At 39.5% G+C, this 27,663-nt stretch overlaps 1 protein-coding gene across 4 annotated transcripts in view; it reads left to right on the plus strand.

The window, feature by feature from the left end:
• Positions 1-27,663, plus strand: part of LOC145978931 (irregular chiasm C-roughest protein-like) — a 535,995-nt gene that overhangs the window by 319,081 nt on the left and 189,251 nt on the right. For all 4 annotated transcript variants that reach the window (XM_083111919.1, XM_083111921.1, XM_083111922.1 and 1 more), the window contains exon 3: positions 2,376-2,435. The gene's annotated coding sequence lies outside the window, so the exon portion shown is untranslated. The remainder of the gene's footprint in view (positions 1-2,375; positions 2,436-27,663) is intronic.

Here is a 27,663-nt window from a genome sequence, read left to right on the forward strand (position 1 = left end):
AGCATTGTTGAAGAAACAGAGGAATTGGGTCAATCATTTATAAGGTGGATAATTCCGATAAAGAATTAAGTGGTACAGATAATATAAATGGCTGTGAAAAGTAATTTCAACTTCAAAGTTTCGCAGATAAGCGCTTTTCAAATTTCAAATTTTCGTAGATCGACTGTTGTGAAGTATTTCTAATTTCAGTTTCATAGATAAACGCTTCCGAAGCGTTTCGACTTTCAAGGCTTCGTAGCGAAGCGTTCCGATTTTTAATTGTTCGGGCATTTCACGAAATGTGGCCCTGCTTCATGTCAATAATAAAATGAACTAATCTGAAAATTGTAATTTCTTTTAATTGCATTAAGGTTTAAATATTTCTGAATGCATAAAATTGGCATATTTCACCAACAAAAAATATTAGCGTCTGTTTGTAGCGTATATGCTTCACAAACAAATGCAATCAAACTTTGCTACATTTTTAAAGCTTCAAACACGTAATACAGTTTCCTTAATATTTTTCATGCATTCAGGCTATGTCATCATATTAAAGATTTTTTCATTTGTTAGCAGACACCCCAAAGTACTTAATAATTCTATGAAATCAGTAGATTATGAATATTTTAATCCAATCTCATGTCTAGAACCTTACATTTTATGTGTGAATGTTACACACGTATCGCTGGAATGCGCCTTTTGCAAATAAATGACTATGAAGCGTTTCGAATTTCAGTTCTAGTAGATAAACTCTTCTCAAAGAGTTTCGAATTTCAGTTTTCGTAGATAAACTCTTGAGAAGAGTTTCGAATTTCAGTCTTCATAGATGAACTCTTCTCAAGAGTTTCGAATTTCAGTTTTCGTAGGTGAACTCTTCTCAAGAGTTTCGAATTTCAGTTTTCGTAAATAAACCCTTCTCAAGAGTGTCGAATTTCAGTTTTCGTAGATAAACTCTTGTGAAGCGTTTCGGTTCTCAGTGTCGTAGATAAACGTGTGCGAAGCTTTCGAATTTGAGTCTAGTAGAAAAACGCTGTACATATAAAAAGTTGTTAATTTATAACCCACGTGTAAGCCTTTTTTGTCAAGACATTTCGTTTGATTACAAACATTAAAAAATATGACCTATTCGTCATCATTTTATTCATGTCATGTTTCTAAATACCCTCACTCACGGCTTGAAATATTTATGCATTCATTACCAAGATTTTAACTTATGCAGTAAATGTTAAGGCAAGCTCCCATAATCCTTTGTCCACGCACATGACTACTTGAGGGATCATAAATAAGGTCTTCAGCCGGCCTTAAAATATACCGATAGTAGCTTGGCGGTGACGTTTTAATTACGTTGACAAATTGAATTAGTCCTCTACGGGACTACTTGTAGCCGCTGGTAGGGACTTTGCCGTCCTGTATTGTAATAAAGCAATTTTTAAGAGAGTGTTGAGGGATCTCGCTTGAATTGCAAATTACTTCTACAGACGGGATTTACATTTTAATAACATACCATCCCAAATGATAAATTTATATTGAGGGGGATTATTCAGGATAATTAGGAATACCTATGTTTCTAGTAAAAGTCTGCTTATGTGTTGTTTTCATGGTCTCTCCTTCTTGTTGTTTTCGCGGTATGTTGCCTCACTGTCATGTGTACTTATTGGTTTTAAGATGGATGTTTATTGTGAAACGTGGGCGGTATAGTGTCATGATGAGTTAGCGTAATGTCCATGTAATGAGATATAGTTGTACATCTGCACTTTTTTTTCTCACTTGAATGACGAAGCCTGTTTCTTCTAGAGTTGTAAATGACTGTGTTAATCAGATTGACTTACTAGGTAGAGAAATGTCACGATATGTCAGAGACCCGCGTTCGAATCACTGTCCAGCATGCATTTTCCGATTGAATATCCGCATAGTAACCTACATTTCTTATGTGTGTCAATAGATATTGTAAAAATGCTTCCAAACTATCTGTAAATAATCTTACAGACCATTCTATCAGTATGTTTCAATAACGCACACATTAAAGGAATTTTGATTGGAGAAATTATCATTATTCTCAATAACTTACTGCAATATTTTATGTATTTTTCTGTGCTTGCTGATATATTTATGTAACTGTTCTTCCACTGTACGATTCGCTGTAATGTTCCGTGTAATATTTCTCTGCCTGCCTCATTTCAGTTATGTTTGTTGCAGTTTTTACTGCAATTGAATAATTTGTTTTTATATTGAGTGTAATTTTGCCGTACTTGAAAGATATGCTGACATATCGGATGTAATTATTCTACACTTGGATAATTTGTTGTAATATTTAGTGTATTTTTTCTACACTTGGATAATTTGCTGTTATATTCGGTGTAATTTTTCGAGACTGAAGCTGGTTTTTCTTTTTACAGGGCGAACGTGTAGCGCGAATTAAAGCATCGAGGGTCATCCAGTTCTCATTATCGTGATAGGTAAGTACCTTTGGCGCTAGTTAATTTGTACTTGAATTGAATTCCTAAGTTAAACAAGTTTCAAGTAGAGTAGAGCAGAAGTATTGTAATGGAATTCAATAACTTCAAATTTCATTAACTGATTTTAAGGTTTTAGCTCCTGTAAGATTTTGAGAAGTGGGAAATGTTAGTTCAGGAAGAATTTATGGTATTTAGGTGTATTTTTAGTGGAGGAAAGTCATTTAGTGCCAATTACCTCTTAGTTTGCCGCTATGAAAACTATACAACCGGGTATTAGGTAATCTTTCCAGGAATACCAGAATAGTATTAAGTGAAGTCTTGTGCAACCTCGAAATGTAAATGAAATCCTTGATAGATATGAAATTGGGTGCATGGCTAATGGTATTTAAAGTTTATAACTCCCATTTTTTAAATTTTTCCCACCTCGTTATCTTGCAGAGATAGCCATTTTGTCTTTGTTGAAACTCCTTATAAGCCTCAAAATAGATGATGAAAATTTGTCAGTGAAAGGTGTCTTTCTATACATATTTTTCTCTGAGGTGGATCGTGTAATGAACGTAGCATAGAGTATAAGAAACAAGACTAGAAATACAAGCTACACTTCAGAACTGCTGCGCGTCTTCAAATCATTAATATCGTAGACCACCACTAGATGGTAGAACGAGTCGGCCAATCATAATGCAAGGATACAGCATGTCTTTTGCTGCCATCTCGTAGCGGACAAGAGAATTATGCCCTTAAGATATGCAGCGATTGCTACATGTAGCTTGTTGCTCTAGATAATTATGTATTCTATACGTTCACTATTACAATGAGGTTCCAATCATGAAAATGTATTCCCTCATAGTAAAATTAAGCTTTGGGGCTCTCAGGGAGCTGTGTTCCTGAAATCTTTCCACGCGCATTGCCTGGTAAAATTGGGTGAGAAGTCACCAGGCGCCTGTCAACTTTTCTTCGTTCCTAGCTCTGCACAATGAACCCAGTCTTCGTCTTCCGTCCGCCGGTTTGCCATATATTACCCTAGGTTGACAGCAACAATGAACCAAATGCAGAAGCAGTTCTGAGAGTTACGGGTCAATAAGTCACGCGACAGACGAAACGCTGAACTGAGCGAAGGCTGGAGAAAAGACGTGGCACTACGGACGGACACGAAATGATGAATGGCTTCCAGTTCAGAAATAGCTGAATCTTCCGCTGTTCACTCCAGGCTCAAGTTCCTTTCTCCAAACTTCTAATCGCAACTTGTAATGGTTATACTGAAATTTCTTTCAGAGAAACGTTACATCATATCCCCCATTGTAAGTTCGAAGTATCAGGCCTGGAACAGAATATCCAATTTGCCAAATCGTTCCGCTTAAAGATGTTTGTTCCTAAGGATCGTTTGACTTACTTGGAGTTATTTTTCTGCGATATGCTTATACGTTTTTGCAAGGAAACTTCGGTAAGAGTTTGTAAACAATGTTTGGCTAAAGTTTGCAACGTGGGAAACTGAAGGAAAATTTTAATACAGAAATTTTTTTACTATCCATGTTAAATTTGTGTTCGAATTTCAACAACTTTGGCTGAAATTTGTATTTTTTTCAACGAAGTTTTGATCAGAATTTGGAATAAATATTTGTTCATTATATGTCTGAAGTTTGAAATCAGTAATAGCCGAAAATAATTGGTTGGCTAAAGTTTGAGATTTCAGACGTTCGACTAAAATTTGGACGTAAGAAATACTGTTATTTGCTTTTGAAACTAAATGGAACGTTATAAACAAATACATTTGCAAATTTTCTGCAAACTATTGATATTCTTCTTCTTACAAATGCATGTATATAATACATATTCCGAAATTTTGAAGTTGCAGAAAATATTCTCTATAAACCAAGTATGCATTCATACACAGCATTCCATTTCTAATTTCGGTTCACACGAGGCCGCTGTATGATCTGTAATGCAAGAAGTGGTTATTTTTCCACCATTATTTTTTCATGGTTCCTGCTCACCTGAAATCAATAATATTCCTCTACCAACATACGTACGATCGAATATGTCCCTCCAGTAAATAGGTAGAAAAGGTGGATTAGAAATATCCTCAAGGCAACCTGCTCCATTATAAGGAGGAATACATTAACCCTTCTATTAATCACAATTTATGCCATTTGTAGGACGTTGCCTGCGCAAATTGTCCCGCATCGAAAGGATTTACTTAAGGAAGGTGAATTAATCATCTCCATTACGTATGGGAGTCAGCCGCCCCCCCTACCCCCTCTCCGTCTCCGGAACAGCCGTGTCAGTCGATAAGCTACTTATGGAAATGAAATGTATGGACTTATTTGATTAAAAGCCATTCTTATTTTTGTCGTACGCTACGGTATTTGTCGATTTACATCGCGATTGCATGCCTTCCTAGTTCCCTCATTAGCGAAGTACTGCAAATGTATTTTTCTCGTGCTGCCGTACTGTTTTTCATGTTCCCCGAAAAGCGACTTCCGAAAACTCTCGGTCTGCTAATTACTTAAATATGGATACAGTTTCTTCCATCTTGTGTGTCTTGCTTTGATAGGGTAGATGTTTCTTCCTGCTTGCCAGAATATTTTCATGCCTCTCTCTCCTCTTTCCTACGAGTCCACTCTTTTGTCACTTTGCCGTGAGACCGACTCGGTGGCGCATGTCTAATTCCGTTCATGTTATGAAAAATAATGTTAAGTTTTCCTAGAGTTTTCAAGCATCTTGCAAAGAGGATGTTGCTATTATCGTAAATTCATTCGATAGCTATGGAGAGACAAAGTTGCTCTCTGCGGAAGGAGGATCAAGTTGAAGTCCACGGGGGACAAAGTTGCTGTCCACAGGAGGACCGAATTGCTGTCCGCGGAGGGAATAACTTGCTGTCCGCAAGAGGAATAACTTGCTGTCCGCAAGAGGAATAACTTGCTGTCCGCAAGAGGAATAGCTTGCTGTCCACAGTGGGGCCGAGTTGCTGTCCACGGAGGGAATAACTTGTTGTCCACGAAAGGAATAACTTGTTGTCCACGAAGGGAATAACTTGTTGTCCACGAAGGGAATAACGTGTTGTCCACGAAGGGAATAACGTGTTGTCCACGAAGGGAATAACGTGTTGTCCACGGAGGGAATAACTTGCTGTCCACGGAGGGAATAACTTGCTGTCCACGGAGGGAGTAACTTGCTGTCCACGGAGGGAGTAACTTGCTGTCCACGGAGGGAGTAAGTTGCTGTCCACGGAGGGAGTAACTTGCTGTCCACGGAGGGAGTAACTTGCTGTCCACGGAGGGAGTAACTTGCTGTCCACGGTGGGAGTAACCTGCTGTCCACGGTGGGAGTAACTTGCTGTCCACGGAGGGAGTAACTTGCTGTCCACGGAGGGAGTAACTTGCTGTCCACGGAGGGAGTAACTTGCTGTCCACGGAGGGAGTAACTTGCTGTCCACGGAGGGAGTAACTTGGTGTCCACGGAGGGAGTAACTTGGTGTCCACGGAGGGAGTAACTTGCTGTCCAGGGAGGGAGTAACTTGCTGTCCACGGAGGGAATAACTTGCTGTCCACAGGGGGACCGAATTGCTATCCACGGAGGGAATAACTTGTTGTCGACGGGGGGAATAACTTGCTGTCCACGGGGGGAATAACTTGCTGTCCACGGGGGGAATAACTTGCTGTCCACGGGGGGAATAACTTGCTGTCCACGGAGGGAATAACTTGCTGTCCTCGGAGGGAATAACGTGCTGTCCTCGGACGGAATATCTTGCTGTCCACTGGGGGACCAAGTTGCTATCCAGGGAAAATACATTTCACTTTCCACTGCAAGTACGATTTCCTGTTCAGTTTATATTTAATGGAGTAGTATTCGTTGCCTAGGTGATGCAACAACGCAATGCTACCATCCATACATTGTTATTTATCTTCACTTTCTTCCCCGCTCCTTTTACTTAAAGCAACGACAAATATAGTTAGTTATACAGCATAATCGCAAGCAATCACACCCAATAGCAATTTCCCTGTCTATCAGCAACTCCCAAGAGCCAGTCCCCGGCAACAACATAATTCCCGTTTCCTTGCACCGACGAGAATACGCGACCCAACACAAAAATATCTTAATTGATTGTCGGCAGCCGTGAACTACATGTGAAAACTCAAAGGTTAACTGTGACAGCGACTGCTATTCATCCTGGAATTGAGCTCCACATAGATTGCCGCCCGACTTCGACATGGGACCTGCTTCATTACCGCAACTGCATCCCAGATCGATTCCAAATTGTGTATAATTGCTCGGTGGGCGTTGTATACTTTTATTTCCCTTGAGATATGATAGTCGTAGGGAAAATTGTTAGCAGTTTTTGTCATTCACACGCACGTGGCTTATCGCCTGTAATTTCTCACAGCACTTTCCTATCAGTAAATTGACCTTCCTTCTATTATATACTCTTGTGCCTGGATTCCCTAACCCAAATGTCCTTAACCTTCTAGGGGAAGCACACTGAAAGATTTTAAAAATATAATAATAACAGTGAGAGGAAGGGTGTGGCGCTCGAATTCTTCTCTTGGGAACTACCCGAAAAAATTGAGCGGGAATCACATTCAATAACAAAGGAGTTGAGTTTTGAACGTTTATTCTAATCCAATTAGCGCATCTCCCCGATGATGTAGTTGTAACGCTGTCGCCTTGTAATCAAGGCGTCCGGTGTTCGATCCCCGATATATGCACAGTAGTTCTGATCCCATTTTGAGCTGTAGTTCCCTTCGGAATTAGCATGGCTAAACACAAAATGAACTTAGTTTTGGCGACGAAATTTCTTCGGAGTATTTCACGAATTCGCACCCTTTTTCCGAGATTATTTGCTCGTATCATCTACGTAGCCTGATGTCGAGAGGAAGCTTGAATTTTAAACGGGTGCTTAAAGTACTCTATACTCTGTCCCAAGAGTGCGTGGAACAAGCAAACGAAACAAAGTCCCTTACGCAAGAAATGACTCGAGAGGGCTTGATCAACGAACGCGCGATACGAAAATGGGTGGCATGGAGGGGCCAACGTGGTTTCAGCTACCAGCACCAGCGCGCACTGGTTTGCTCCGCTCACTAGCTTCCTCCCCTTCTCTGCCGTTATGCGCGGCGTTGCTCCACAATTTCCTGGGACGTAGGAACATGTTACTTAACATAACTTCCCAAAGCACATTAACACACGGAATTAAAGGTTTAAAAATAGCTCACTGTTATGAAACGTTGTTCTGATTAGTAAAAAAGTTTAAGAGCGACAGTTTTCAATCTGCATAAAAATACATGGAATTCGGAACACATTTATTAAAGATATTATCAATCAGCTTAATAACGGGCCTCGATAACCCAGAATGCGATGTTCTCTTTTTTTTCTGATACTCGCAAGCATGCGTAACTATACCTTGTCAAAAGAGTTGCCATGCCAAAAAAGTGAAAAGAAAAACGTGCGATATTTCAAGAGTAAAATTAACTAATTTTCGGGGCGTTGATAAGAGTAAATAAAAATATCAAGAAGTGGGTATGTAGAAACACACCTTCTCAGTGCTCAGGCAAAATCTGAAAATTTTCTGTGTGCTGGCTCTCAATAAAATCGTGAACACAATTACTCTCGTAAGCTTACACAGGCTTGGCGATGAAAATGCCCAAGTTTTCAGGTTATAAGATCCCCTTAAGGTTACGTTGTATTTTGAGAACACAGGGTGAGGCACGAATACGTTCGTATTGAACGACACTTTGAAGAAAGGCAACCGTGTTTACGAAACAGGATTGGTTCCCGGAAGGAAGATATCACGAGCGATACAGAAGTTTCGGAAGCAAAAGTTGAGAGACACATCCAAATAAATCTAGAGAGAGAGGCGAGTCTCTCCAAGCAAACGCCAGGCTCACTTGATAGATAACATACACGCGGCTCGTGACCGTTCCCACAACAATCTCTGCCCAACATGATTTTCAAACGGAGTGTGTGGAAAGTTCAAGTACGTGGAAGCTAGCTTCGATTCACGATCGTTTTATTTTTTGTTTCTTTTTTTTATTCTGGGAAAGGCTGGGCGGTAGAACTCTCGCATGCAGACAAATACAATTTGCTCGCACTCTGAGAATGAATAATTAATACGTGTAGGAGCATGTGCGTGTGTCCCTGCTTCTGAAAATCGTGCTGCTCACATGTGTGTATAGAGGGGAGAGGTAAACACGCGCACCGTACACTGTTGGCGGATTACATTAAGAGATTGTTTCCATGTTCAATAATTGTGTAGAGTTTCCTAAATCAACACATTAATTCTTAGTGTTTTGTAAATTCAGGAGGTCTATATAGCTTATATCAGTGCTTTCTATTAGTTTAACAGTATTGTCTTGTGTTACTTCGTGGCGACAAAGATTGCGAGGACACAAGCGTCCAGACCGGCGCTCGAACCCTGAACCTTCAGTGGTCAGATTATCGTAATATTCTTGTCCATATTTTATATAATATACATATTTGTAATGGCGGAGCGTAATCACTGGTGTAACCCAAGTATGATGGATGATTTGACTTGTGTGCTGTCCACACATCATCCATGTCACCTTATCGGGATTGAAAGTATCAATAAAGAAAACGTGGCACCAGAGCACTACCTACCTTCCCCTGAATATATGCGGGTGGAGGTTGGGCGTTTTCAGGAGTTCTCACCCTTTTTCCTTATCGCTATTCATCCCCCATCTTCCCAATTAGCCAAAAATGGCAGAAATGGGATGGGAAACAAATGAGAGCAGGTTGATTTAGAGACTCAGCGTGCGGGATGAGGACTCCTGTAAGCCAAAACCCGATGCTTACAGAAGCTGAAAGCAGAGTTTCCAATTCGCTGCCTGTTGCTGAAGTGTTGCAGTCTAATAAACAGGAACTTGGAACGCCATCTACGAGAGTTGAAATTACAAAATGTTCAAGAATTATGTTATATTATCACAGTTCACTGGAACATGGGCCGCCAATATCATTCCTCAGCAAACCAGTTTTTCTAAAATATGTTGCATCAAGAAACCAACCTCAAATTCTAAATATTTGGTCCCATCGTCATTGTTTTCGTGTTTTCTCGACCGCTACTCTCTCCAATCACGGGCGCACCGAAGGGGGAGGTTATGGGGGTGTCAGAATCCCCTTCCTGGAGCATCATGCTATACAGCAAATTACTTTTTTCCACAATTTTGGTAATGGAGAATTTCTCATCCTTGTAACATTTTCAAAATAAGACCGTTTGGAACGGTACAGCAGCATTTAGCTATCATTCGTTGCACCCTTTTGTATGACTTTCAATTCATCCCGCACCAAAGTTGTTGCTTGAGAATAAGAGCCACCGCCTTTTTTTTTCTTTAAGGCATGTTCCTGGGTGCGCCTGTCTCCAATTGTCCTCACGATTGTGGGTCGACATCGAAATTTCTGAACTCCTACCAGGAATCGAACCCGGCACCGCCCTATTAAGTCTTGCTATGCAATTACCACGAGGCAATAGCGAACCGCAATCAAGCAGTGAACATTAAGAGGCGGCGAGGAAACGGTCATGAATACATAACGAAAATACATCCATGTCTAGTCGTTCAACTCGGTGACTATTCGCACTTAAATAACGAACGGACCAGCTGACACAGTTCATCAACGTATGGCAAGACGCCAAAATGACAGGACGACATTGTCTAACCACCTCCCCACCCCCTCCCACAACCATCCACCGCCACGGGACAAACCAGCTGAAGGAGAACGAAAATTTAGCTCCAGTACATCGCATCAGTGACACACTTGTTGCTACAACAGTCTTCTCTTTTTTTTCCCTTTGACAAATATTCTTGGCAGATTACCAATTCCAGAGCACGCCTAAAGTACTGTTATTAGTTATTAAGTGTTTCTTGCACGCTTAACAGTTACAGAATCGTAACTCTTCCAAACTTCAGTTGTCTCGAATCATTTTTCAACTCTTAACGTAAATTCTCTCCGTGGAAATTCTGTGTTAATAAATGCTCATTTAAATTCTCTTCTAAGGCTGTGAACTGACTAAAGGAAACGGACAATAACTTTATAAGTTTCTACACAGGCACATGCTGCACAGCGATGAAAGGTGTAAAAAGTTTCTACATACTTATGAAAGTGTCTGTAAAGTTTCTTCATACGGGCAAAACGAGCTAAAAAGTTTCTTTAACATATAAAATTAGTTATAACGTTTAACGTATAAACATGCTTATTTAGATTCTCCTCTAAGACTATAAATTGTCTAAAGAAAACTGAAATTAACTGAAAAGTTTCTACGGAAGAATAAAACTGTCTGAAATATTTTTTTCTCAGCGATTAAAATTCTAAAAACGTTTATACACAAGTTCAAAACTGTGCTCAAAATATCTTAAACATGTAAAACTGGTTATAAAGTTTCTACGTAGAAATGAAACTTAGCTCAGCTTAGCTGTAATGTTAATAAATAATAATAATAATAATTCCTTTATTTAGCGGACGAGGTTCAGCCGTAGGCTGCTCTGCCACCTAATGCTAAACTTGGCTAGAGAGAGTTCCTGTACAGAGATAAAATGGCTGAAGTTTTTCTATATGTGCATAAAATTTCCTAAAATGTTCTTGCATAGTAGAAATATAGTTAGAAGTTTTACCTGGAATAATATACTAAAACAGAGTGGCTACTAACCGGGAATTCCTTGAATTCCGGGAATTATGCATGGATTATTGGCTCCGGGAATTATGCGTGAATTCTACTTGAATTTTTCTCCGTAGACGTGAAAAATTACAACTTTTATTAATCCAAATCCTATTCACATTTTATGCAAATATAAATTATTTTCGTAAAATTTTCTTGATCGCTTCGCTCGCAAATCCTGCTTTTCTTAGTCTTATCAAGTTTATAACCATAGGTAGGGGGCGGCGGGAGTCGGCCCTGGGCGCCGAACTATCAAAAAAAAGTTGTAAAATTGATTGATTGATTGATTTGTGGTTTTATGTCCACTTTACGTACGGAAAGGCTAATCGGGGGACCTACAGTTTAAAGTGGTATCCGAACCACTGTGCCAGGTACCTCCACCGGTATCGAACCTGTGACCCTTTGATCACAAGGCAACTATGTTACCGCTACACAAAAGTTGTAAAAGAGGGAATGCATTGGTGTCTCGTGAAAATATTGATTTCAGCTTGCAAAGAATTAGATCCAAAAATTTTCTTGCTCGTTTCTTCATTGTTCTCCGTAATGCATTGTATTGTAAATCATCAGACAGAGAAATAAGACTTGTCTGAATTGATCTTGTTTTAAATGCACGAACAATTGTTTTGAGGAAAGGGAGAGAAAATTTATGTATTTTTTGCTGTTGGCTTTTTGTGAGATGGATGAATTGGTTGTGTAATGTTTTTAAATAATACATGTTGTATATAATATGTACTAAAGAAACTTTGAATACGTACACAATTTAGTGTCCACGTCGCTCCATGTTGCATATGTATGAAACATATATCGTGTATGAAAGTTATACATGTTAATGTAAAAGGAATTATAATTTGGGATGCATTTATCAAGTATTTTCTGTCTTTGAAAAATAGTAAACCAAGAACTGGGAGATACAAAGTAGGAAACCGAAAGATGATACCAGTACATGTACAATCATTTATATATGCTGACGACATTGTCCTGGTGGCTAGAAATATAGAGGAGTTACAGAAGGCGGTAATTGAATGGGCGAGTACAATGGAAGACAAAGGAATGAGCATGAACGTGGATAAAAGTAAGGGTGGTGACAAAAGAAAGAGAAACTGCACCCCTAAATATTCAGTGGAAAGAGAAGCAGCTGGAACAAGTAAACAGATACACATACCTAGGAACAGTCATAACGTCAGATGGAAGAATGGATGAAGGAGTGAATAATAGGGTACAAAGGGCAAACCACGTGTACTATCAACTCAACAACACATTAATTGGTAAAAAAGAAAATAAGTGAACAAACGAAGATGATGATTTACAAGACAATTTACATTCCCACATTGCTGTATGGAACAGAGAGCTTGACATTATTACCAAAACAGAATAGCAGATTTCAAGCAGCAGAGATGAGATACCTACAAAAAGTAGTAGGAAAGACTAGAAGAGACAGGATTAGAAATACCACCATTAGAGACCAGTTTCAGCAAAAACTACTATTGGAAACAATAGAGAAAAGGGCACTACAATGGTTTGAACACGTTACAAGAATGAAGGAGGATCGCAAGCCTAGACAGGTGTTGGAGGCCAGACCAAGAGGGGAAGAGGACGACCAAGAGTTCAATGGGAAGAGTATATGGAAAAGATAAGAAAGAAGAAAGGGAAAACAATGCCGGAAGTCCGAAAACTAGCCTTGGACCGAAAAGTGTACAGGAAGTGGATGTTGGAACCCGACACTTAATGGCAGAAGGGGATGGAAAAGAAGAAGAAGAAAAAAATAGTTTGTGTGCTTGTTTTCCACTATTAATGTGAAATTGAACGTATTGAAAAAATAAGTCAAATAGTTTGTTCAAACACAAATGCTTTAGCACCAACTTCTACCCCTTTTTTGCATAATTACGAGGATATTAACGTCTTTGATACTAGTACTACTACTACTAATAATAATAACAATGTTGGTCCCGGCGGATTCGAATCCCGGCCTGGGCATGGATGTTTGTGACTGTCCATTCATCAATTTCATCATATCACTCATCCCCATCTTCGCAAATTAGCCAAACGTGGCACAAGAAGCGAAGTAAAAAAATAAAACAAGTCAATAATAATAATGTTATAATAATATTATTATAACACTATTATTATTAGTGCGTTTATCCTGGCACTGTCTCCCAGCCCGCCCAGACAAAAAATCGTGGTTGCGCCTCTGATTGTAAATAGAAACTCAGCACTTTAATTAAATATTGCGTATACCGTTTAATTGAATTATAATTTTTGGATGTTGAATCACGTAGACCCTTTATATTATGAAGATATTTGTGTGTGGATGTTGAGAGGCAGTAATACGTAAGGTTGAAATAGAGAAAACATCTGCTTGAATTTTCGGACACTTCGCCTCGAAAACCAGGAATTATACTTGAATTTTATCATGGTCCTAGAGTAGCCATCCTATAAAATATTAATACATAGGAATGGAGTAGGCTAAAGGCTATTCTACAAGGGAACAAAGTTAACTTAAATGTCGTTGTACAAACTTTTGTGTAGAAAGAAAGTTCATTAGCCTATTGAACACGAGGAAACGTTCAGTGAAATATTTTACATAAATCAAATTTCGAGGTAAAGTTGTCTAAAATATTACAGGCAGCGAACAGTTTAATGAAAATGTACCTGTATTCAGGAACAGTGTTTCAATAGAACAAGGAGCATTAAACTATTTAGGAAAATATGAAATGGAAAATATTAATCATTTTTTTTTATGAAAAATTGTTATTTTGTCAATATAACTTGCATGTTTAGTTATCTGGGTTTTTTGTATTTATATATATGTTAAAAATTATAACTGCCACCGAATTGTGATTTGGATACCTAAAAATACAGCATGCATTATAGTTTTCTTGGTCTATGTGTCATTGTTGCAAAGCTACTGAAACAATACGAAAAATCTATGACAGCAATGATCTGAATGAAAAGAGTTCTTTCTGACCTAAGTATTCAAACAATACTCTTTTTTCCACCTTTTTCAGTACATGTGGCGCTTTTGATGTGTGGTGTATCAATCTCATGATCCGTCCATATGTGTACTCTTCCTCATATCGCTCCCGGGGGAAGAGTACAAGCTTGAATTCACTCTATGCCGAGCACGCTTCAGGCTGCGATTATGACGTATGACGAGGTTGTTGTATGTTACATTCGACAGTTCCTTTGTTTAACGGGAAACATGTTAATCATGTTGAAAGCACGGCGTTTTCAAGTGAATGAAATGTATAGATTTTTTGGGAGCGGATCTGCAGCGGAATATCTGGTGTCGCGAACCGTGTGAATGAACAATGGGTAGGCTGATGTCAATAGTGGTCATTATTTTTGAAATGCAATATCTGACGGAGGGGGAAAGGCAATGAAATCAACACACACACACACACATATATATATATATATATATATATATATATATATATATATATATATATATATATATATATATATATATATATATATGAGTTCTGGGGAATGGTGATTGGTTACCAGTTGGATATTACCTCCTGATTCTATCTCCTGTGATTATTTCAACTGCTTCACATTAATATAATACGTAGTTGAAATAACAGTCTAGCTAAATCTACTGATGAAATTGTACGGAGCAAGCTTTATTTATAGTCCCGCCAAAAACCTCCACTAGAAAGCGCGCCAGCGGAAGGACCAATGTGGTGGTAGCTCGCCGCTGAAGCTGATTGGCTGTTTGACTCACGTGCGCGACTACGTCAGGCGGTTTTGGCGGTAAACAGCAAATGTATAAGTGACGCATCGTGTTGCTTTCAAACCGAAAAAGGCTAGCAAAGTTTGTGCTACTCAATTATACTACTGGAGGGATCACAGGCATGGATTGTATGTATAGAGGTAGATGCGTTGTAAAGTAAATGGTCAGGTAATGTGAGAACGAGGAAGATCTGAAAAGAATTGGGTAAAAGTTCTTTAACGCAAAGTTAATGAAAATATTTTGAGTGCAAGTTTAGATTCCTGTAATGTGTGAAGCAGGCAAGACAACTACATGGAGGATCAGTTGGAGGTAAATTGATCTCTCCTGGAATACAGGAAAAAGTTAAATTGTCAATTACATCAGCTCTTATTTCTTTTATATGTGTTTCATTTCTCTTTTCTATTTTTCTTAAATTTCAAGTCCCTTCTTAAGTCCTAGAGTCTATTTTTCTTCCTTTCTGTTAATTCTTCTTTTACAACCTTTTCGCTTTCGTTTTCATCGTTTCTCGTTCTCTCTCCTTTATATCTATATTTCTCTTAAAATATTTCCATTTTACCATGGTCTATAAACATGACGTCACAGTTTTCATCACTTTTTTGATGTTGAACCTTCGCCTACAGAGAGTTCTGCGAGAGCTCATATTTTTTATGTTAGAGATTTTTAACAGAAACACCTTGTTAGCATACCTTGAAAATGGATACTCCCCAAAACCGGATTTCCACGTGGAATTTCCATCTCTCAAGAATAACCCAGTCTCTTCTGCAGACATAAATTATTCCTTCATCCCGATTTTTGAGAAAAGCATAAATAACACCTAACCATTATTTTCTTTGCGGTTCCTCTAATTGTTCCCCTTCCTGTCTTGATTTAAAGTCTTGGTACATGCAACATCCATTGTCCATTCCCCTGGCCGCAAGGCCAGAGCAGCCATTATCCCCCTTCCTATTGTGGTCAAGCCGAACAACGGGCAAACAGGCCAGGGGCACCTCCGCCCAAACGAGGTGTTTACGTGGAGATACAGCATTCGGTGCATAGTGTACAACTCCACGGTCGAATACTCTTTATGCAAGCAACATGTGTTGCATGACAACGCATCAGTAATTGATGAATTTGATTATAGCGGCGATTACAGGCGTTCTGGACATGTTCCTGGTTTATAAACATCTTGTTTGGGGTCTAATGAGATGGAAACTATCAGATGTGGTGCTTTTCTTTTCCAGGGTTAGTTATTGTTACAGCTTCACAATGCCTCGTGTGTGATGACAGTCCTCAGGTATATAAGGACAATGTTCTGTTGTAACGTACCAAATGACATGTTTTCGGTATTGGTCTATGGATTTTCCTTGGGCGTTTTCCAAGTTGAAGTGCATATTATCCTCCCACGCGTTGTCTGCGTACTTACCTTCGCACACGTGATCGTCCTGGATCATTTTCCATTCAATCGATCGTAGCTTCTGATGCTCTCTCTTGTCCAACTGCTACGATCCAGTTAAGGTCTGATTGTAGCTGACCCATTCGATGCTTACTTGTTCGCGCACACTCAGTGCGAGTCTAGCACGTGACGTTACACTGAAAGCTCCTCCTGCAAAAGGCTTTTGTGTCTTCGCGCTTGCGCAGATGGCTAAAGCGCATTAACCTTCCCAGTAGCAGGCTTCATTAACAGTCATTTTGGATTTCCTTTCTAGCTACAGGTTTCAATATGTACATACTATTGCTTTGATTGTTTTCTACGAATCCGCCTAAAATTAACATCAATCCATTTGGTGTTAGACACTACTGACAGGAAAATTGTACACTCCTGCTCAGTTAAAGTGGCACATACTCCCAACTATTCAAGAGTGCCACTTTATGTGAACAGGAGTATAAAGGAGTAGAGTTATTGGATCTAGAAGCAAACTTGTACCACGAGAGGACAACCTCAGCTTTAGATGCAATAATGTTTATCTTATCTAAACCCTTATTGTTCGTGCTGCAGCGCCGGCTTCCGTGGCGGAGTGGTTAGCACAGTGAGCTACGACGCCATGGATCTCGGGTTCGAATCCCAGCCTGGGCATGGGTGTTCTTTATGAGTATCCCTCCCTTCATCACTCATCATCATCGTCGCGGTTAGAAGAAAATGGCAGTAAAGCGACGCTAAATAACAAAATTGAAATCAAATCCATGATGAGTTTATCGTGCTCCTAATCAAACTATGAAAATCTTTCACAGTTTCTTCTTCATTCTACCATCTACCCTTCGTTGATTACACTTGTTGTTAATATGAACTGTTTACACTTGAACGTCACTAAGGTTTTGAGTCTGCGAACTTTTTGATCCCTCCTCACACATCCGTTCACTGTTACATACAAAACGAAAAAAATAAATTACAAAGGCAAACAGCATTGGGTCTTACAGGAACATGACAAAGTTTCATTAATATGAATTATTTTCTCTTCAATAAACAATGCCATTTGGAAACATTTTTCTCTTCTGCAAATCCTGCAAACGCGGCTACAATTGTGCACCATATGCAACGGATTGAGACCTTTCTTTTTAGGGTGGCGGTACCATAACATCTAGGTCAGAGGACCCCAACACCGAACTTTGGCAAAATTCCCCCCAAACAAACAAGCACGTGATAACATCCCCAAGTTGTAGAGCTTTCGCAGCATAACCTGAAAAACAGGCGCGCTGCGATTCACTTTTGTTTTATTTTTAATGTCCGCCGAATTGACCTTGTTTGTAGACCCCTTGCTGGCCGCTGCGAAACGGTTAAGTAATGAGGGAACAATTGCTGCAAGAATGCTAATGATATTGGAAAGTCTACTAATTACCCCTAATAACAATGAAGTTGGGAGAAAAACGTGGTGCGAGAAGGGATGGGGAGAGGAGGAGAGAGAGAGAAGAAAAAGTGGTAACAGCTGTGGTAGCATCTGCTTCCTCCCGTTCAGAACGCTGAGGTTTGAAGGGAGAGGCTGTCGTGGAAGCAGAGGACCATGTTCGAGGCTGGAAGGGGGTGGGGGAGGGAGGCTACAGATGAGCCCTCTCTTGAGGCGACGCTGAGGCTAATTGTTGTCTTCCAGTTGTCCTGGGTGCCTGGTCGACGTTTTATGAGGATTTGTTCTGCGGTGTTATGGGACTTGAGGTGCTGGTTTCGAATTCCAATCCACGCGTGTGATTATCTTTTATCATGTCTCATATGTTGCCTGAAAATAAGATGTAAGTAAGCGGTTTGGAAGGCAGAATGGTAGTGAAATAAACACTTAGTGAGACAAAATAAGGAGAAAATAGAAAAAGGAGAAAATAAATAGTTGGGAAGATAAAATAAGAGGAAAATAGGCACTTGGGAGGGTAAAATGAGAGGAAAATATACACTTGGGAGGGTAAAATAAGAGGAAAATATACACTTGGGAGGGTAAAATAAGAGGAAAATAGGCACTTGGGAGGGTAAAATAAGAGGAAATTATGCACTTGGGAAGATAAAATAAGAGGAAAATATACACTTGGGAGGGTAAAATAAGAGGAAAATATACACTTGGGAGGGTAAAATAAGAGGAAAATATGCACTTGGGATGGTAAAATAAGAGGAAATTATGCACTTGGGAAGATGAAATAAGAGGAAAATAGGCACTTGGGAGGGTAAAATGAGAGGAAAATATACACTTGGGAGGGTAAAATGAGAGGAAAATATACACTTGGGAGGGTAAAATAAGAGGAAAATATACACTTGGGAGGGTAAAATAAGAGGAAAATAGGCACTTGGGAGGGTAAAATAAGAGGAAATTATGCACTTGGGAGGGTAAAATAAGAGGAAAATATGCACTTGGGATGGTAAAATAAGAGGAAATTATGCACTTGGGAAGATAAAATAAGAGAAAAATATACACTTGGGAGGGTAAAATAAGAGGAAAATAGGCACTTGGGAGGGTAAAATAAGAGGAAAATATGCACTTGGGATGGTAAAATAAGAGGAAATTATGCACTTGGGAAGATAAAATAAGAGGAAAATATACACTTGGGAGGGTAAAATAAGAGGAAAATACACACTTGGGAGGGTAAAATAAGAGGAAAATATACACTTGGGAGGGTAAAATAAGAGGAATATAAACACACTGGAGGGTAAAATAAGAGGAAAATAAACTTTTGGGGGTTAAAATAAGTACTTGAAGGTAAAATAAGAGCAAAACAAATATGAGAATGTAAAATAAGAAGATATCAAACAAGTCAAGCTAAAATAAGAGGATAACATACGTGAAGGTAAAATACGTGAAAAGGAAATGGTAAACAATAAGAAAGGCAAAGAGGGGGAAGTAAACAATTGTAAATGCAAAATAAAATTAATTAATTGCGGAGGTAAAGTAGAAGGAAGCATAGAACAAAAGAAAATAAAATCTCAAGAAGGCAAAATAAGAAGAAATAAACGTTTCAAATTAACGCATGTGAAGATAAAATTAAAGGGAAAAAATGAGAAAAAATAAAGAGTAAAATAAACGCTTTTTTAGTCGAAATCAAAGGGAGATAAGCGCTTGGGAAGGCATAATAGGAAAATACATACTAGGAAAGGCAAAATAAGATCGAGATAAAGGCAAGGCAAGTAAAAAAAGGAAGTAAACACTTGGAAGACTACATACAATCGAACAGATCTCGACATGATTCAGAACTACATCCAACGTAGCGCACAATATATTTACGGCACTTGTGTGTTCAATTCCATTCGCTTTACCGCAATTCCTTAAAAATATGCTCGAATCTATCCCGTGCGGTTTTGCTTCCATTTCATGCCATGTCCGGAGAGTGAAACAATCCGATTGGAGATGTTCCGAGAGGTCTTGGTTATAAAATATTCCCGCTCAGGTATTTGCGGATACAAGATGCACGGCGATCAGAGGCCCCAAACCTGGAACTAAATGGAAAGAGGCGTAAGTTATCGGCGGGGGCAGAGGCAGCAATGCATTACGGCCTGGAATTCTCCCCTGGAGATTCCAGTTTCTGGAATCGAACCACCAGAAATTTATGGTGGCAGCTTTCTGTGATTTCCAGTTTCTGGTTATCGAGCCTCGTCTCCGTTACAACTTGTTTTTTCCCCGAGATCAACTTACAAGTGCTTCCTGTTGGTTTTTCTTCTTCCTTCTTTATTCTACCTTTCTCTCTCTCTCTCTCTCCCCACCTCCTTCTTCCCACCGGCAACTAACCTCTTTTCTTCTCGACCAAAACTTATTTTCCTTTCCAAAGCAGTAAACTGACTTTACGAAGTAGGGAATGGGAGAATGTGTGTGATAGTAGGAGGAGCGGGGCAACAATTCCATCTTTCTTTCGCAGATAAAGTCGATCTGGTATATATATTCTTTTTCCTAACTTCTTTACCTCTTTCTCTCTTCTTAGGTTTCTACAAAGTATGGATTTCTTACTCTTTTTGTTAGACTTTTCCCATTTCGGAGAAGAAGGTGTACTCTTTCTCGCAAACCATTCGCCGCGAGTAGAATAAATAATGAAAAAATTCTGAACAAAGGGACCTACTTTGTCCGCGAAATAGCTGTTTGCGGATTCCACAAGGAGCATCCAGGTGCCAACAACCACAAATCGTAAGTTGCGTGTGCTGAAGTAAGATGAAGCATTGTTAAGAGACTAGCTTCAGTCTAAAAACTGTAGTACATGCATAGTTCCATTACTTTCTTATCCTATAACAAGCTCCTGTCATTCTTGTGAAAGGTCTTCCTTTTGTGGTTCCTTCAAAAGTCTCTTTCATTAAGGGAGCATATGTCAAGAAACATACATTACAATTATTTCTTGTAGATGGCGCCCATCCCTTACCCTCATTATCTCCCCAATTATACTGTCTTGTTTTTTCACTTGCGATCTTTTACTTTTCAACATTTCGGCACCTAAATCTCGCAACTATCCTGAATTTTCTTATCTTTCTTTCTCAATATCCATATCTCTGATAAGCACCTATATCTCAAAAAGTTTTCAGCCTTTCTTTATAGCTTTTCTTTAAGGTTCATGTCCTACTTCACACACGTCTCAAGTCTAGTCTTCAGTTGACCCTCTTCCTCAAGGTCCATGCCTCTGATTCACACCACCATAAAACTATATTTTCTTTCTTTATCCTTTTCATAAAGGTCCATGTCTCTAATCCACACACAAAACCCTTCTTTCTTTCTTTTTTTACGCTTCCTAAAGATCCTTGTCTTTGATCCACACCATCAGAAAACTGTCTTTCTTTATCCATCTTCCTGAAGAAACATGTCTCTGATCCATATTAACACCTCAGAACTATATTTTTCCTTATCCCTCTTCCTGAAATTCCTTGTCGCTGATCCATAGCATCAGCTCTCTTAACTTTCTTTATCCCTCTGAACTAATATATTTCTTATCCACATTAACACCTCAAAACTCTCCTGTCTTTTTTTCTTTATCCTTTTTCTTGAAGGTCTATGTCTCTGATCCACACCATCATATAACCCCTTGTGTCTCTTTATCTCATTCCCTCAAGTTCCACATCTGTAATTCACATCATCTTGAAAAGTGTTCAAACCTTTCTGTTTGTCTTAGTCAAGACTAATATATCTCATCACTACAGTAGAGCAATCTGCAAATCGAATTGTTGTTTTCGATCTTCTGCTTCGTACTAAATTCAATCTTTACCAACTCTTCTACAAGAGGGTATGAACTCTGAAATCAATCCTTACACAGGAATTGCCCGAGTAGTTGAAGTGGGTCACAGTGTGTTGATTACTGGCCACTCACAGCGCAAGCGAGGCACGTGACATATGCTTTAACACTCCCTACCACCTGGTAGTGGAAGTTGCGTTCTCGCTTTGTGGGCGCGCAGTGATTGTTCCACGTAGCTTATTCGTCTAGTCTCTTTAATATTCTCTGTTGGAACTGATAGCGCCGGAGTGAAGTTCCGAATGAGCTGTTACGTGAAGGCTCTAGCAAGTTTTATTTCAGAAGGCAATGAGTGACGTCAAAGGCCCCAGAGATAATTCCGGTACACAACGTCGTGTGAAATTATAGTGGGTTCGAGCAGGCGTAAATGTGCTTATAAAGGGGTGTTTGGGAGTTCGCAAGTGTAGGAACGGGACGCGAAGTAAAGTTTTGCTTGGCCGCAAATTACCTCGACAGCGGAATCATACCTTCCATTACGAGGGTCTAACTGATGGAGAGTGGAATGGGGGAGGTAGGAGGGGGTGGTTGATAGAGGACAGTGGAGGAAAATCAATAGTCAGGCTCGAAACCTGCAGCTGTGTAACAGAGAAAAATTCCAGCAAAGTCTAAAGTGCCTTTTTTTTTTGCCTCCCGAATATATATGAATTTTTGCCTTCATTATCAGGAAGTTGGTGCCTCGCGTTGTCGTGCTGAAAGAAATGGTGGTTTTAAAAGTGACGTGTTTGCGTCGTGTTCTACATTTTTTGCCGGCCGTGTGATTTGAGCTAAACAAGGTGCCCTCGACACGCATTGAATTCATAATGTGGAAATAATTGTCACGTGACCTACATCCGCGCACTTTTCTCGTTGGTCGAGAGAATGGAGCATTTTTGATCCTCTTACGCTGTCAAATTTTGTTCTTGTCCTCTATTTTTGTTCCTGTAAATGCTTTATTTTTAAGTGCCTCGGCGTAATGGTGTCAGCCTGTATTTTGATTAAATTTTGTTACTCCAATCGTCGGAGACAATATCTTCTGAAATATAAAAAAAAAGAAAAGAGAACATGTCCTCAATTACAAAATTACTCGATCTTAGGATCGTTGTATTCTTATGCTAAATTTGCTCTTAATTAGTTTTGAGATATAATTGTAGTGTAGTTAAGGCTCATCTGGACACCAGCGAAGCAGTTTTCGAAAAACCTCTGAAAAATTACATCTCCTTAGAATTCCTTCTAGGGTATTCACATGAATCTTCTTCTTTGGTTTCGCTGTTTTCTAGATATTCGAAATAGTTTCGTGGCTACTTAAAGGTATTAAGCTATTGTGAATATCTAGACAACAGCGAAAGCAAACCACACAAGGATTCATGTGAATTCTCTAGAAGGAATTCTAAGGAGATGGAATTTTTCATATTTGGAGTTTTTGGATAGGAAGGAAAATTTTGAAGACTGCTTCGCTGGCATCAGCTAAAGGTCCATTAGAGAAGAGTTTGAGCCCTTCAAATTGAGAGATGAGGAGAACAATCAAAGTAAGATTCATTTGTAAACAAACCCATGCAACTAACAGGAATTTCCCCATAGAGTGACCGCTAGTCTTATTAGCGAAAAGTGCAATAAATTTTAATTCGCAGTCCATTTCGGTTTTCTGATCATACTTTTAATAATTTTTAATCCGATCAGTATCTTTTCTCACAACTTTGTGCTTGTTTGTGAGCCAGCTTAAACCCATGGCTTGACAGCCCTCGAAACAGCCTGGGCCTATCTCCCGGCTGCTATTCTCCCTCCCACAATCCTACATAGAGGTGTGGAGATCTTCAACCGGTAATGGGATGAACCCCCATCCGTTGTAGGAGATTTTCGAGACCGGGTTACGCTACTCGCTCTTAGTTCCCCAATTTCCTCACGATGGTGGGTTGCCACCGGCCCTATACACAGGCCGAGAACCCAGAGATTGAACCCAGGCAGACTCGACCCCATGCCGTCCCGCAGTCGGAGCCCCAAGCACATCGCTTTAGAATGCACGACCACGGAGGAGGACTGTGATCCAGCTTAGCTAGGTACATTACATTCTTCACTATCACCTAACGTCAGGGACAGAAGTGCAGTAGAAAGAGATCCTCGTGTCTGGATTGTAGATGGCGGACAAATCGCGTGCATTGTCTTCTCTGCAGTCCGCGCTCTTCATCATACTTCAGTCCCAGGAGATGAGGGTGACGTTCGATCTGTGTTTTTACCCCCTCCCCTTTAACGTGGGTTATTTTTACACATCAGAATCTAGATGAAGCAACGCAATTCAGATGCAGCCGATGTTTTACAAGCTTGCTTGGTTTTACCCTTGGAGCTTCCCTTCTCATTCTAGTTAATTTCCTCATCTTTTCTAGCTTCGCCCACTGGTAAAAATCTTTTCCCAGATTAAAACCAGGTCAAACCAATATTGATGTCATGTAGGTAGTTAGCATACTAGTGCATGCCAAGCATGAATTGAGGTTTTCCGAAGGGAGAAATCCGGCTTGACTGGATCTATCCCGAAGGGAAAGCTACGCCTAGGCAAAAGACCACACATGGAGCCATGATGTACAGTCGGAGAAAGAATTACCTGGGCCACGGGACCTAGAATTTCGTAACGTCTTAAAGCCTGTTGTTTATGCAACCCAAATAACAAATTATTCGCTTAAGTTTGTCTGGTGGATCTGAGTTCTCGGGAAGGATTGAGCATTGATAGCATGAATCACATGACTCATGCCCCAGCAACAACAAACAACAGCTGGGTGCTACGTGGCCTCAAGAAGAACATTTCAGCAACTGGTTTCTTAACAAGATCTACTCGTAAGAAAATATTTTTCGAGTGATACTAGTCATTGTCAAGAAGGTTCACTGAAATTATGGTTCTCATCACAGGCCACATGCCACAAGCTAATGGTTTAAGTCCAGTTTATGCACTGGACCTACAGATTAAAGTGGGATCCGAACCAAATGTTCCTCTATCTGGTATTGAATTCGGAAGCCTTTGATTACATGTCGAAGACGTTACCACTACGCCATCGAAGAGGCAATGGAACGCCTTGAGAAAGAGACGAGTGAATCCATATTTGACGTAAATTTTAAAAATAAGACAATATTTTGTGGTCACAGTTTCGAACCGTGGGAGAGGCATATATATTTTTTGTCCCATCGTCCATTTCACGAGTTTATAATTCTTCCTCACCGACACGATTAACACGAGTGGTAGAAGAAAAGTGAAGTAAAATAACTGAAACAGAAATAAAAGGAAAAAGCGAAACAAATTTTATCCAAATATATTCTTCAGTCACTTCAGTCGTATTCACGGAATGCTACCTTTAAAGGGAGCCGTGGTCTCTAACTTGTCTTTTCCCCTTCCTTTGTGCTCTCGATTCCCTCTGTCACGATTGGTCTAAAACTAATTAATGCGACGTTAATTAAACAATCCAAACAACGAAACAATGCACAATCAACTGCTCAACATTCCAATTTTTTTCGAATCGGAAAACAATTGAGATGCAGTAAAATGAAGCAAGAAGCAGTAATAAACTGGGAATTTGGTACGGTATAGAATTAAATCGGTGAAGATGTTCCATTTGATTGGATTTTTGTTATTTAGTGTCGCTAATCTTTCACTTTTTGCAAATAGCGACGATGAAGATGAGTAATGAGTGATGATATGATGACATTGATTAACGGACCCTCACCAAGAACACTCATGGCCAAGCCGAGATTCGAACCAGGGACCCATGCTGTCGTAGCGCGCTGTGCTAACCACTCCGCCACGGAGGTTGGTTAGGAGTGGAAATTATACCATATTTTGTGTGCGCAATTGGGATCAATCAATGGAATGAGTAGGCATAGTATATTATTAATATATTCATATCATAATATCACGTCATATTATTCGGCACGAAGTAACATCATAGACATTCAATCTTGCATTATTGCCTTTCAACTATTTCTTCGACTTCAGGTTAATAACATCAATAAGATAAATTATGAAACAAATGATAATGAATGTGGGATATTGACAGTTATTTCGAATTACCTGACACAAGCAACATTAAGCAGACTCGGTGGGAAAGCTCATTAAGTGGTCAACCTTCGATCTCGTCACCAAAGTTCCCGGATTTGAGTACCATCCTTGTCACAGGTGTTTGAGTATTTCGTCATTAATTTCATGTAATGGTCACTTGTCTGCGACTAGGAAGAAAAGTGATGTTACGTAACAAAACTAATAAAAATAAACATGATCGAAGAGTACTTATTTCATCTCTCACGAAATCTCCTATAAAACCGGGATATATGAAATATATGTATCTTCACATACGTTTTCGATTTCTATATTTAACTAGCCGAGACCGAAAACGGGAGAGCAATTTTCAATTCGAGTAACCGAGAGACTGAGACACTGTAAAGTATTGTTTCTTTCTTGACATCTTCCTAATTGAGTTGTTGTTCTGTTTGTATTGGCAATTATTGTCATTATTTCTCCCCTGTAGGTAAACCATAACGACGATTTATGATGAAATACAGTAGAGCAGATAAAAGGGCAAGAACAAGAGAGTCATGCGTGCCCGGGACTTCAACCCAGAACCTTACGTAACGAGATTTGAAATTTTGGAGAAGGCATCTGTGTTTCGCTTGGCTTTCTCTTTCCTCAACTTCTGTTATTTTATCATGCACGTGTAATTAAAATGGATCTGAGAAAATACGTTGCGATCCATAATTGTGTTAGTTAGATGCTATAAATGTGAACTCCAACATGGAATAAATTATTCCCTTTTGTATGTGGTTGAACATGATATTTTCTTACACTGTGACAATTTCTTTTTTAGTTTTTCTGCACAGATAAGCTAATCTGGACTGGACCTTCAGTTTAAAATGACATACGAACTACTTACTACGTGCATCCACCGTGTATCGAACCTGGATCCCTTGATTATAAGGTGACGACGTTATCATTACGCAATCGAGGAGGCCGCGTGAGAAAATATTATTCACTCGATCTATACAATAATTTATTTAAACATTTACATTTTCGTTTTCTTCTTTCTTTTTTGTTAACTACTCTTCTACGACTCTTTTTTTGTCTTGGAATTTCTTCTTGTTTCAGGAAAAAAAAATACATGCAGGCTGTATACCCCCCCCCCCATACAAATATAGAAAGCTCACTCTCGAGAACTAATTTATAAATAACGTAACCATTAGGAAACAATTCGAACGTTAACTGATACAACTGCAGACGAAACAATACTTACAGACGCTAACGAAATATCTATTCTTGTATAAGCTCACAGGCAACAGGTATCTGCTGAGTCATTCACTCTTGCTAACTACGAGCGAAGGTCACGGAACCAAAGGGTGGCAAACAGGCGTCTGCTCTACGAAACTAGGGTTAGCAGACGAGGCCCGTGTTCCTGTTATCAATGACGTACGAAATAAGGAGGAACACAGCTTTCATATCAAACTAGACCTGTGTTTTGGTCCCGTCATTGCATGTAAAACACTTTCTCATCGTGACCTACGTAAAGGTTTCTCTGCAAGAAAGATATCTTACGATTGAGGGGAGGAAAAGTGTGTGTGTGTGTCGAAGTCCTTCAACTTTCGTATTCTTCTTCATTTCAGAACGCGTGCTGTATCGTCGATTTAATCTAATCTAGTCTTTCTAGGTTCTGTTTCTGTTCGGTAATTTCACATTGTCTTCCTGCTTATGTTATTCGCGACGAAGCTTCTGGTTTCGATAATCTGGACGATAACGGGATTGTGTTGGTTGGTTGATTTGTTGTCTTAAGTCCACTTTATGCACAGTAAGACTAATCGGGAATGCACCTACAGTTTAAAGTGGTATCCGAACCACTATGTGCTTACACATTACTTTGCTGCTAGATATTTGCATGCTAAGATGTAGGAAATGCTACATTTTCAGTGTGTGGAATTAAGATTTATTTCTGATACGAAGAATCGGAGAATGGAGTAGTGAGAAAAGTATCACCTCACATGTTCGAGTTATAGCCTCCCCCCCCCACCCCACACACACAGGATATCGGCCGTGGTTTTTAAAACGAAATATAACATGGATGAATTGTGTCAAGAAAATCTGGAGCCTATTCACATCCCTACGGAACTTGGAAGAAAGTCCACGTAGAAATTAGAAAGTTCTGTTCCGACAAAATCGGGACGTATAATAAATGAAAAAGCAAAGT

The sequence above is a fragment of the Lepisma saccharinum genome, chromosome 25 (genome assembly GCF_977018435.1).
Source record: "Lepisma saccharinum chromosome 25, izLepSacc3.1, whole genome shotgun sequence".
NCBI classification, from domain to species: domain Eukaryota; kingdom Metazoa; phylum Arthropoda; class Insecta; order Zygentoma; family Lepismatidae; genus Lepisma; species Lepisma saccharinum.